Below are 12,500 nucleotides of genomic sequence, written 5' to 3'. Positions count from 1 at the left end.
CCGCCCTGCCTCTAACCCCAGAAGCCGTGTGTGCGAGTATATGTGGGAGAGTGCTGAAGGTGACACCCACATCTCGAGACACCCGAGCTTGGTCAACCGCACACCTCGCTGGGGTGTTACCGGCGACGGCGCCAAAGAAGGGGCGGCTGGACGCTCCTCTGTCGGTCGGCCGGTCCTTCCCTCCCCCTCCCCCTGCCCCTCCTGCGAGCTCCAGGCACACACCTCATCCGCCGGAACGACCTGCCGCCGGACACGACCGCCGGCCGCTTAACCGACACCAAAAAAATAAATACCAACAATTACCGCCATCCGGATGCTATTAACGCTCTCCCTCCAATCCGAAATTTCGTGAAAGAAATCGTTCGTATTTTCTCCCGCATATTTGATTTTTTCAGTTCCATTCTTGGATATTTATCAATCTATATGATAATTCACGAGAATGAAAACTCGATTCTTTTACCCCTTCAGATATTTCGTTATAAGAAAACGTTTATACCAACCTCCCATCTATCAAACTCACATAAAAAATCAATAGTAAAAAAAGAACCGAGTGAAGCGGGACCTCCCACAAGGCTTTCGACTACAAAAAGAATCTGACCAATTTACAAAATGAAAACGCAGTTGTTCTCCCTCTTTTGGTAGCCCCGGAATAGCGCTTCCACGGCAATCGTGATCTTCAAGAGAGTAATAAATAGGCCCACTCAGGGGACTAACATAACCTAATCTTTGACATCGGACCCACGCGCCACGTCCATAAACCGCACACTGAGATGTCAACCATATTAATCAAACTACCAGGCCATCTACCAATATACAGGCTGTTGCCAAGAATATGGGAAGCCATGTGCACATACATATGTACATTGATAGATAGATAGACAGCGATAGGGATGGACAAGTAAAGATAGAGATAGACTGAGATATAGAGAAAAAGATAGAGAGAGAGTTGGAGAGAGATATTAAATGAAATGTTAAATGAAAGTTCCCTATCTTCTCTCCCTAACCACTGATTGTTTATCTGTTAATGCATGAGATCGACCTTGACTTTTATCAGCTGGCGTGTCTCGCATTTAATCGAAAGGGCTAATCACAAGCTAACTCAATATACACCCGGCCTCCCCCCCCCCCTCTCTCTCTCTCTCTCTCTCTCTCTCTCTCTCTCTCTCTCTCTCAACCACAGTGTACCCCTATTCAAGACAGGGTAAGAAAAACAAAAACAAAACCCAACGCCTTCAGAATGGAAAAAAATGCCGTGTCAGAGGTTTTCCGTTAACCCTTTGGCTGCGAGAGACAATGCGCTGCGGCCGAGTTGCGAAGACAAATAGGAGATGCGATGGACCAGTCACTCGGACAAACAAAAAGATCGTGTTGGCCAAGCTGAATAATGGGTAATGGAGGAGGAGGAGGAAGAACAGGAGGAGTAGAAGAAGAACAAGAACAAGGAGGAGGAAGAGATGGGAGGAGAAAGAAGCAGAGGAGGAGATGACAGATGAGAAAAAGGATAAAAATAAGACGGAGGAAGGCGGAGGAAGAGAACAAGAAACCAGTTACGACAACTTAAACAGCAGCAAGAAAAGAATAAATGTGGGAGTGTACAGTAACGTGTGTCCGAATGCCATAAATATGATGCCTTGACACAGCAGCTGTGGTGGCGACTCCTCCAACAATCAGAAGATGGGGAAGACACAATCGCCGCGCGTTGTTTATGTGATGGCAGCGGGCAGGCACGGACCTCCAAGATAAACACTCTCCCTTCGAGCGGGCATCATTCGCGTCCAAGGTATTGTCTCTGTCGTAAAAGCTGAATTTTGCCACCCGATGGCGCCAATGGGGACGGGTGCGCACGCGTGTACAAGCGTGTGTATATGGGCATGGGTATTTGTCTATGGGGAGGGGGAGGGGGAGGGGTATCCATGGAGAGGCTGCTGGCAACGTAGAGACATCACTCATTACAGTATTTCTTGATTCAAGATAACTAGAATTCAAGCTAGATAAACATTGCCATTTCAGTGCTCTGGCGAGAGGTGTTTTTCATTATGAGAAGGTCATCAGCTTCATATATCTCTTCGAAATATATAATTACCAAAGATGCCAATAAAATTCGATAAAACGATGCCTCGGTTTGCGAAGGCCTATCATTAAACCTCATCTACCCAATCTTAATGCCCCATTATGAACTACCCACACGCGCCCCCCACAACCACACCCATTCATACCCTATACCCCTTTCCTGCAGCATCGTAGGCCTACTAACACCCCTCTTTCTTTCCTCCTCCCTCTCCCCTTTCTCCTTCCACGCCAAGATCTCCAACCTTCCCTCATTCCCTCTTTCCTCCTCCTCTCCTTGCCCCTCCCACACCAACTCTTCACCCCCCCCCCCACACACACACTGCCCTTCCCGGTGCGTGATAGGCCTACCTCATCCATCAGCACCAGGTGTCGCGAAGGGAGACAAAAGCAAGAAAACAGCAGGCCGAGTGTGAGGTAACAGTCATGTCGCGTCACATCACTCACTTCACTCCGTCGGGAAGATGATACAATGACTGTGACGTGAGGGGGAGTGGGGAGAGGTGTGGTGGAGAATGTAGGGGGAGGGGTGAAGGAGGAGGAGGCAGAGGTGGTGAGGTAGAGGAGGGGCGAGGGGGGCAATTGTGTGTCTAGCCAAAACACATGCCACTCCCCCTCCGTCGCCTACAACGAGTAGAACAACAGGGTCTGTGGGTTTCCTATCTTCTTCGGAAACCATTCCACGACGTGATGTCGGCCTCGCGTTCTCTTATTATGTATAAATTCATTTATCTATCATTTATCTACTCATCTGTTTATTTAAGGCATGAGTATGTTTATGTGTGTGTGCTCTTGCTCATGTACTCTCTTCATAGTAGAAATGCTACGTTGGCCTTCGCGGTGCCGCTGCGGGAAAGTGCCATTAACCTGGCCCTTTGTGGCTGATGCAGGTGGTTTTGCCTAGCATATTTCCTTCACGTAAATCTCTCTCTTTCTTTCCCGCCCCCACCTCTATCTTTCTCTCTCTCTCTCTCTCTCTCTCTCTCTCTCTCTCTCTCTCTCTCTCTCTCTCTCTCTCTCTCTCTCTCTCTCTCTCACACACACACACACAAAAGAGCGACCACCCGCACAGGCTATCAGTTTAACACGGCCGCTCCGAGGCTGAGCCCCACCCAAATAAGGCCAAGCCCTCCCGTTCTAGAGGCTGGAAACCCCGAGTCCAACCCACGAATGACACGGCCCTCCCCATGGCACCCCAGTCCACACATCTGTCATCGCACCGGGACACCGTAGCCGAACGAAGTACAATCGTACACTATGCCCGAGCGTACACATCCCCGCCGAGACCTTGTACAGCTAATCAGCCGTGACACCTTTTAAGGTCATCGGCGATGGGCCAGGATGAAGACCTCCGCTATCGCCTCTTGAGTACCGACAAGGCCAAGCGGCCCAGCGCCATCGGGGATGCCCTGCGGAGTGTAAACAAGGATACAACATTGACGCCACGAGTCGCATTCCCGTGAGAGAGAGAGAGAAAGAGAGGAAGAGAAAGAAAGAGAAAGAGAGAGAGAGAGAGAGAGAGAAATGGGAGGGAGGGAGGGAGACCGAGAGACATTGCATGTCTATTTGCATTCCCCGGGTATTGATAGGGTGACTGTTCGATGAAGTAGGAATGTACGGCGAGATACCCTAAAATAAAATAAAAAACAAAACTGAAAATAGCAAATTGAAAAGAAAACATGTGAAGAGATTAACTCAACCAAGCAAAACAATGAATCCCACGAAGGCACACAAACCCAGGAGCGAAGGACAAAAGCAGAGGGAGAAGGAACAAGGACAAGTTGATCAAGCACCGTACTTCGCTGCAACTTGAGCCGCCACCTCAACACCCTCGGCCTCGGGAATCCACAGACACCGCCCGCAACAGGTTATCTAATCGCCTTCGCCAGTGAATGATAAGAAATTCGCGTTCATGTGATATAAGCGAGGCCATAACACTTACCTAGAGCCTTAAACATTTCACCCCTTTGCGTGATTAAGATCCCCAAACGATGGAAAACCAAACGATGGAAATGATAAATAAAACTACAAAGGAGAGAAACTACAAGGAGGACAAGAGAGTGAGTGAGACAAACACAAATCCAAAACACAGCAAGCCAAACAGTCCTGCCTACCCAAGCAATCATTACTCACCACATACCTACATGGGCAAATCAGCACAGGATCACGATATGACCCCTCCTTCCCCCCTACCCCCTACCCACTTCCTACAACCCAGTTTTACCTTCATACCTACACTCCCCCACTTCCTAACCCCCTCCTGTCCCCAATACCTACATCATTCCCGCCTCAATCGACAAACAGTGTACCACTTCGATAACACAATCCAATGGCCTGATATCACACAGTCAGACAAACAACCACCACACACGTTCTCATGAGGTAGGCGGAAAAAAAGAATGAGGGTTATATGTGTAGCTTATCGGGTGGGAAAAGGGTGGTCCTTATTGACGTGGGTGGGGAGTGGGAGTGGGAGGGGGAGGGGGAGGGGGAGGGAGTGGGAGAGGAGGGAGAGGGGGGAAAGGAGACTGAGGCCCAATTCAAACAGCAAAACAATCAAAGAAACGTGATGCTACACAGGGCAAGCAGGTAGGCTTCCCCTCGTCCAAACATCTTAAACACCGGACCCACAACAACTAAATCCTTCAATGAACATTAAGAGAACGTCGAGGCAGAACAAACAGAAAGCAAAAAGTACTCAATCGGCCCTTCAGAAACAAGAGACGCAGGCAACCCGGATAACGGGGACTGAGGAAGGGACGGAGAGACACATGGAGGGAGAAAGGGGAGGGAAGGGGAGGAAAGCGGAGAAAGGAATGGAAAAGAGAAGAGAGGAGAACAGATGAGAGAGAAAAGAGAGAAGAGAAGAGAAGAGAAGAGAAGAGAAGAGAGAATAGATATCAAATTACTCCCCTCATAATTGCTGTGTCCTTTCTCTTTCTCTCGATTGCCTTAATGGTGCATAAGGAGACGGGGCAGGTCCTTCGAGGGCCCACCATCAGCCGGCATAAAGAGAGGAAGTATTGTGTTCTACGAAGAGGAGGAGGAGGAGGAGGAGGAGGAGGAGGAGGAGGAGGAGGAGGAGGAGGAGGAGGAGGAGGAGGAGAAGAAGGAGGAGGAGGAGGGGGAGGAGGGGGAATAGAGGAGGAGGGAGGAGGAGGAGGAGGAGGAGGAATAGAGGAGGGGGAGGAGGAAGAGGAGGAGGAGGAGCAAAAGGAGGAGGAATGGAGGATGGCGACAAGGAGGAAGAGAGCGATGGTAGCGGGCGAGGAAGGGGAAGAAGAGGAAAAGGGTAGCGTGAGGAGGGGAAAGGGGCAGGTCCGACTCCCAAACCCGGCAAGACCACCGACGTATCGGGTTCTCCACGGCGAGCTGAGTCCTGCGAGGAGGCGGTGCTGTAGGTGGCACGGGAACTGGAAGTGCTGATGGAAGGAGCGGGATTGAGGAAAAAGGAGCAGGAGCAGGAAGGAGGGGGAGGAGCAGGAAGGAGGGGGAGGAGCAGGGAGGAGGGGGAGGAGCAGGGAGGAGGGGAAAGGAGCAGGAAGGAGGAAGAAAGGGGAGGAAAGAGGAAGGGGGTAGAAGGGAAAAAAGGAGGCTGGAAGGAGAAAGAGGGCGACGGAAAAAAAGAAGGGGAGAGGATGGGATGAGAAGGGGAGGGAGGGGGAAAGAGAAGAGGAGAAGAGGAAGAGGCAGAGGAAGATCTGAGAATAGAAATGAGGATGAAGAAGAGGCTGGTGAAAGAGGAGAGAAAGCTGAGGATGATGATAATAAAGAAAAGAGGATAAGAATGAGACGCACGTCCAGTAGTAGAACAATCAAGCAAGCAAAAACACAAGGCGCCAAACAAGCCAAACCTATACCTCGAGTGTCTTATAAAACAGCCGTCAATGTATACCGTGATCAGCGTTCTAATCCCCGACTTCCTTATCAACCAGAATCCTGAGAAGACGCTATCAATCGCATTCCAAGGGTAATCCCGGAGCCGATGACGCAGACTCGATTAAAAAATAAAATCTGATATGAGAAGTCAGTCACATAAAACGCATATCGAAGGAGGAAACATGGAAGAGAAATAATTTCCACGCATGGATGTGTTGAAAACTGACTAGTGAATAAAAATAATCTACTTTTACATTCTCTCCCTCTCCCTCCCTCTCTCTCTCTCTCTCTCTCTCTCTCTCTCTCTCTCTCTCTCTCTCTCTCTCTCTCTCTCTCTCTCTCTCTCTCTCTCTCCATCACTTAAACTTTCTCATGCCGGACACGTTATCTTTGCATTCTAATGTAAGCCTACATCGAACCATAAACCAGCAGTTGGGATTAGTCAGTAGGGTTTCCCCGTAGTATAGCTCAGTGTTCGCCCTTTCAAGAACTAAGCTTCCCCTCCCCCATGATAGCAGAGGGGGAGGGAGAGAGAGGAGGGGGAAGAGGAAAATGATGGAGAACAGGGAGAAGGGAGTGAGTGGGAAGGGGAGTGAAGTGGGGGATGGGGGTAGGATAAGTGTGTCTGTCAATCGCGCTAACCTTTAAAACGACGATAAAATTTTCATTGCAAAATCGATACGTCGGTCTGGCTGTCCATATTCTCTCTCTCTCTCTCTCTCTCTCAAATGCAATTACATGTTCCAACCGGAAGTTAAGCTTGAAGCTAAGGCGAAGTCAACACAATTTTCATAGCAATTTTCTGCGCCCAATATGAAATCAGTTCAGTGCTTATCGAAGTGCTCTGACAATTATTATCTTTACGACACAATATAGGTTCATTACATAAGTATGATAAGCTTTCAAGATGTTCTAGATAACTGCATCGCACAGCATCTCTATTCTGACTATTATCTCTCTCTCTCTCTCTCTCTCTCTCTCTCTCTCTCTCTCTCTCTCTCTCTCTCTCTCTCTCTTTATATATATATATATATATATATATATATATATATATATATATATATATATATATATAATGATTCTTACTTTATACACCAAGGAGAAATCCGGCACAAAATTTTGCAACGTTGCATGCTAACGCGCTTGCAATGTAATAAAATGTTATTTCATTTACGTCCGCACACTGCAGTGATTGTAAGTGTTAGTATTCAACCATCGACTAAGTAAACTACATTAAAGTTAAATAAAAAGTAGAAAGTAATAAAAGTGACGTCATCCAATTTTAACAAACACACAGCCACGATAGGCTTATGGCAATCACAAAGCTTATAACACATCCCCTTCCCCCCTCCCCCCCTGCTCGTTCACAATACACGGCGAGGTTACTTCTCTAAACATATGGACCGGAGGCTGCTTCGGTGCATGGCCTCGCGTGCCTGTCATTTTGGCAAAGGTCACACACTTGCCTCTCCACTGTTGGCGTCTATCCTTGCTATATGTTTATATTCAAACCTTAGGAACTTATATATAAACTGATCTTTAAAAAAATATCCCCAAAATAATTGGAAAAGACTAATCATTCAAACATTTTTTTAAATGCCACTTCCGCCCCGTTCTTTTCCGAAACAGCCTATTCTAAAGCAAACGAGTTCTACCCTTTACTTCACACGACACGGCGGTGACACAAGGTCGGTGTCACAAGCCGCAGCGTCACCTAAAAGTTATCAACATTACCATGATGACGCAGAGTCCAGGTGACACGCTTATATCTTTCGATTTTTTCTTCTGTTTCTGCCACTTTTCAGCACAACTTCAGCGTTCAAAAGCGTGATGATGACTCGCCGATGTTCATTCGTTCCTCCCGTCCAGTCAGTCACTTGTGAATATTTTCTGACTCAATCACTTTTTCAGGAGTTGAAATAGGCCGCTTCAGAGCCTCCCACTAAATGTATATGGATCTTATGTGTGTTAACTTCACTCGTTCACTAGGATGTGCACACACGCATGTAGTCACACATCACTCGGTGTCAACTCAGAGCGTCATGGGCTGGAACACACATTGGCTAATCCGCCGCACAGAGTCCACACACCTGGGATCTCACACAGCAAAACTATACTTGCAAATCTATCGTTGTTCCCAAGCTATTCGAACCACAATAGACGCGCAGTTCGGATACAAATAGCCGCCATTAATAGAATTTCAACATCAAAAGGCTTACACGGCACGGCGCTCGAGAAAGAATGTCCCGCGCGAATCGCAAACTCTCTCGCGAGCGGATGGGGACGGAGCGAGAGAGACACGCAGTTCGCTTCCTCGCCCGACCGCGTCACAACGACCACTGACACCCCTCTCCTTCCCTCCCTTCACCAACACCCGCCCCGCTGCCGCTCCTCCCCTCTCTCCCCCCATTCCCTCCCTCCCTCTTGACCCCCCCCCTCGTCCCTACTCACATACATTCATCCCTCATTCCCATCTCCCCCCCATTTCTCTCTCTCTCTCTCCCCCTCCCTTTCCCCCTCAATAGTGGCTACTGAGCTACTCATTTGGGTCCCCTCCCCTCTCCTCCCCTCCCCTCTGTCGCCCTCTGCCAAGCACACATACCTACCCAGCCTCCAGCGCGACCGTGGGGCCAGCCATGACATTTCGATCAAATTGGACGAATATATAAATAGCCAACACCCCGGGATAAACATAAAAAGCAACTCATTAAAGATAGAATTAGAATGATCGACTATTGAAAATTACTCATCAGAAAGTCGCCAGAATTTCTACAACAAGCAAACAGCCTTCGGTCTCCGGTCTCCGAATCACCAACAACGATATTCTATCTAATTCAGTATCCCCCCCCTCAAAAAAAAGAAAAGCCGGAATGAACGAACTATCGAACAATGCTGATAATAATTCCCCGCTTCCGACATGTAAAAAAAAAACCACGGCATTCCGATGAATCTCTCTTGCTGTTGCTTTTGCTGTTCCGGCAGCGGCGAACACCAACTCAAAATCTGCCAATACATAGAGTTTCCTTACGAAATTCCACTTCGTATCCGAGCGCGCGTCAGTCGGAATACACCCGCGGTCTGGATCTTGACGAAAATGAGATTGCTTTAACAAATTGTTGTCGTGCTTTTCCATCAGCGTCGACATGGCTTTCCGCGCTTGAGGATTGCGAAGGTCGTTCGGCTGGATGTATTTTTCGCTTGGTTTTGGCCCCATTAGTTTCTTTCTCGAACATTTTTGTTTCTAAAAAAATGCAGAGTCGTTTCCTCGTCATGGAATTCTCGAGTATCGCTGTCTCTCTTTCTTTATATTTCACCTGTATCCGAAAAATTCCTAGTCTCTTACTTTCTGATCCCGAAAGCGTGCAGCTTTTCATTCACCGCTAAAAGGCTTTCCATTCATTATCGTTTCAGTCTCTTCCACTGAGGCGAATCCAAGAGCGAGCGAGAGTTTTCACCCGCCGGTCAACCGAATCTAGCCGTCTCTCCCGTCGCTAACTCGGCTCTTCTCATCAACTATCTCTGCAACGCGCATTGCCATTCGTCACCGATAACGAAAGTATCGGTATTTATTCAATTAGAGAACACGCAATGACGCAAAACGTTGCATCAATGTCGTTGATATAATGTGGAGTGGAATCGCGCCTCACCTCGATTTAACTCTACGGGTTTTAGATGCCGACTTCTGCACCACGCCGCCCACCATAATTACACCCGCGAAAACAAACGCTTACATACTGATACGAAGGTTTAGTGCGATATATAATACATCAACCAAAACTTTATATGCACACGCTCTTATGATAGTAATGATCCGAACCAAAATAATGATAATAGTATAGTATAGGGAAAAGCATATTATACACGCTCAGCCTTCAAGAAAAATCTTTCAATGAATAGCGCATTCATCAGTACCGTCGTGACCTTTGACCTCTACGCGACGTGACGATGGCGCCTCCGTAGCCCCTTCGGAGCCTCCTGAAAGCCCGTGCTAATATCCGTTCCTCATGAAACCGCCCGAACCAACATCCAAGTGTGACTCCCCCCCCCCCTCTCGTCCAATATTCGTCTTCTCCCCCAAGTGCGACTGTGGTCCCCCTCCCCCTATTCCCCCACTCCCAGGACCCTTTACACAACCGCAATCCTAATAAAACCGTAGCTATCTCCCGTTAGAATACAAATATATTTATACATTTAATACACAACACTGATTCGCCGTTGTGTGCGCAATTATTTCAATTACACGCTGTTTCAATATTGCTTTCGTCAATGATCGCGCAAGCACAGCCTTTCGCTGATGAAACGCCTTGCCACATGCGTGACATCTGCATTGCAATCACCGCTGTCATAAACCAAATTTCGCAATGCCAATAACTAAAACAATAAAACAAATGGCGCTCTCCCTTTCCAAAGTGCAATCTACTCTTGGCTTATGAGTTTCATTAAATCGCGGATAATGCCGCGTCACTTGTGAATATAATTCCACTCGCTAAAATGAATAATTCAGTTTTCTTGTGCACGCCCGTAACCGAAGGATGAAGTTCCAACTTATACACACCCATTTATTCACAGATGAAGAAAGTTATTCTTTTATACAACCTCACATAAGGTAGCGAAGACAGGGACGACAGATACACATACAGACAGACAAACGCAACCGCATGCATACATCCACAGCCAAAGAGACGCCGAGTGAGTGAGGTCAGGCCCAGCGCGTATCCCTCCCTCATAAGTGGAATTCGCAAGTCAACGAAATATTTAACGAACTGCTCGTAAAACCTCATAGACGTCATAACCGGGGACTCAATCGCGTCCAATGCCTGATGCCCTCCTGCCATATGTGTGGCAAAACAAACACACTCGTTGAATTAGGAACACCGGCGCGCATTCCGCTGGCTGAACGAGTGACATGGACGAATGTGTGTCAAGGATGTAGACCAAACGAATTAGGTTTTCAATAAGGAATGAAAAAATACAGACCGAGTGATGGAGGGAGAGAGCTGGAGTCAGAGAGGAACTAGACAGACAGGTAAAAGCGACTGACAGATAGACAGGCAGACACCGAAATAGACTTAATCGGAGACCTAGAATCTAATCAGTACCAGTCATATTACTTCCGCACGAACAATCTTGCTACATGTGAGTGCTATAACGCGAACACGCTCATATAAAATACTGTTTCTCTAACTGCCAGCGTTTATATATTTCAAGAGAACAAGAATTCTGACCCGGCGAATTTTCGGAACATGAGCACGTTTTAGAAAGGTGAAGTAGAAAGGGAAAATAGAAAAAAATGATAGAAAAAACAGTGAAAGATAATAAGATTTAATTGAGAGCAGACTTCATAATAAGTAATCCACGTACTACACACACACACACACACACACACACACACACACACACACACACACACACACACACACACACGCACACACACACACACACACATAAATAGACATATATTTCCACAAAATACCTCTGCCAACAAAGACCGAATATCCCAGCTGGACCACTTCAAGGGGCGCCGCAGCCATCTGTGAGCCAGCTGATTTGCATGACCTTCGAAAGCGAGTCAGTCATTAGAAGTCTCCGGGAAAAACGCCTCATAATGGAAGGATCAATCACGTCTTTCCCGACGCCGCAAAAAGGACAGAAACGGCAAAAATGTCTGTGCGTATCCTTCAAAGTCAAACTTTCATATTCCCTTTTTCTGTGTCTGTTTCTCTCCTATACCTTCACCCCTCTCTCTCTCTCTCTCTCTCTCTCTCTCTCTCTCTCTCTCTCTCTCTCTCTCTCTCTCTCTCTCTCTCTCTCTCTCTCTCTCTCTCTAGCAGTTGCCATTGTGGACGAGGAATAATGCGACGGGAAAGGGAGGAGGGGGAGGAGGGGGAGAAGGCGGGGCTGGAGGTGTACACGGTAAGAAAAGACAGTGGAAGTCATTGGCACCAACCTCCTCATGTAAAGAATGAGGAAATGAGAAGGTTAAAAGAATAGGTAAAAGATAGGGGGGCCATCAAGAAGAAAAAAAAACACCAAGGAAAAAAACAGACCGGACTAAGTACATGCAATTAAGTGTTCTAAAAGCAACGACAACGCGTTTTGCGCAAGGAAATTAACCATACAGGAGGTGGAGAAGAAGAAGAAAAAAGATGAAAAGAAAAAACATTTAATAATAATCGCCGTACAAAACCCAGTCCAACCAAGACCTGCACGCACTGCCGGACAGACAACGCACGTATGCACTGCGACGAGGAGATAATTGCCGCCCCTCCATTCACTTTCATTGTCGGAAGCAAAAAGTACACCACATGCAGCCGCCCCTCCCCTTCCCTCCGACCATTCCCCACCCCTCCTCCTCTCTTTACCTCCCCCTAGTCCCGCCTCCCTTCCCAGTACCTCCCCTCCCCCCCCCGAATCCCTTGCCCCCACAATCCAGTCCAATTGCCCAGACGCCGTGTGATGTTTGTTTTTGTTGATGGTGTGGCGTGGTATGTTGTGTGGGGGTCAGGGGGGGGGGGGTCAGGGAATATAAAGATGGAAGAGGAAGAGCAGACGAA

General features: G+C 47.6%; 1 protein-coding gene across 10 annotated transcripts in view; it reads right to left on the bottom strand.

The window, feature by feature from the left end:
- LOC122258385 (par-3 family cell polarity regulator) overlaps positions 1–8,311 on the bottom strand; it is a 66,174-nt gene extending 57,863 nt beyond the window's left edge. For 9 of the 10 annotated variants that reach the window (XM_043024274.2, XM_086551433.1, XM_043024278.2 and 6 more), the window contains exon 1: positions 8,166–8,311. The gene's annotated coding sequence lies outside the window, so the exon portion shown is untranslated. The other variant, XM_086551431.1, reaches the window with a different exon arrangement.
- Between the last annotated feature and the right edge of the window lie 4,189 nt (positions 8,312–12,500).

Source organism: Penaeus japonicus, unplaced genomic scaffold, assembly GCF_977035675.1.
Source record: "Penaeus japonicus unplaced genomic scaffold, GWHDUDI00000001_assembly GWHDUDI00000025, whole genome shotgun sequence".
NCBI lineage: Eukaryota > Metazoa > Arthropoda > Malacostraca > Decapoda > Penaeidae > Penaeus > Penaeus japonicus.
Note: the sequence above shows the minus strand (reverse complement) of the source record. Positions and strands in the feature narration are given on the sequence as shown.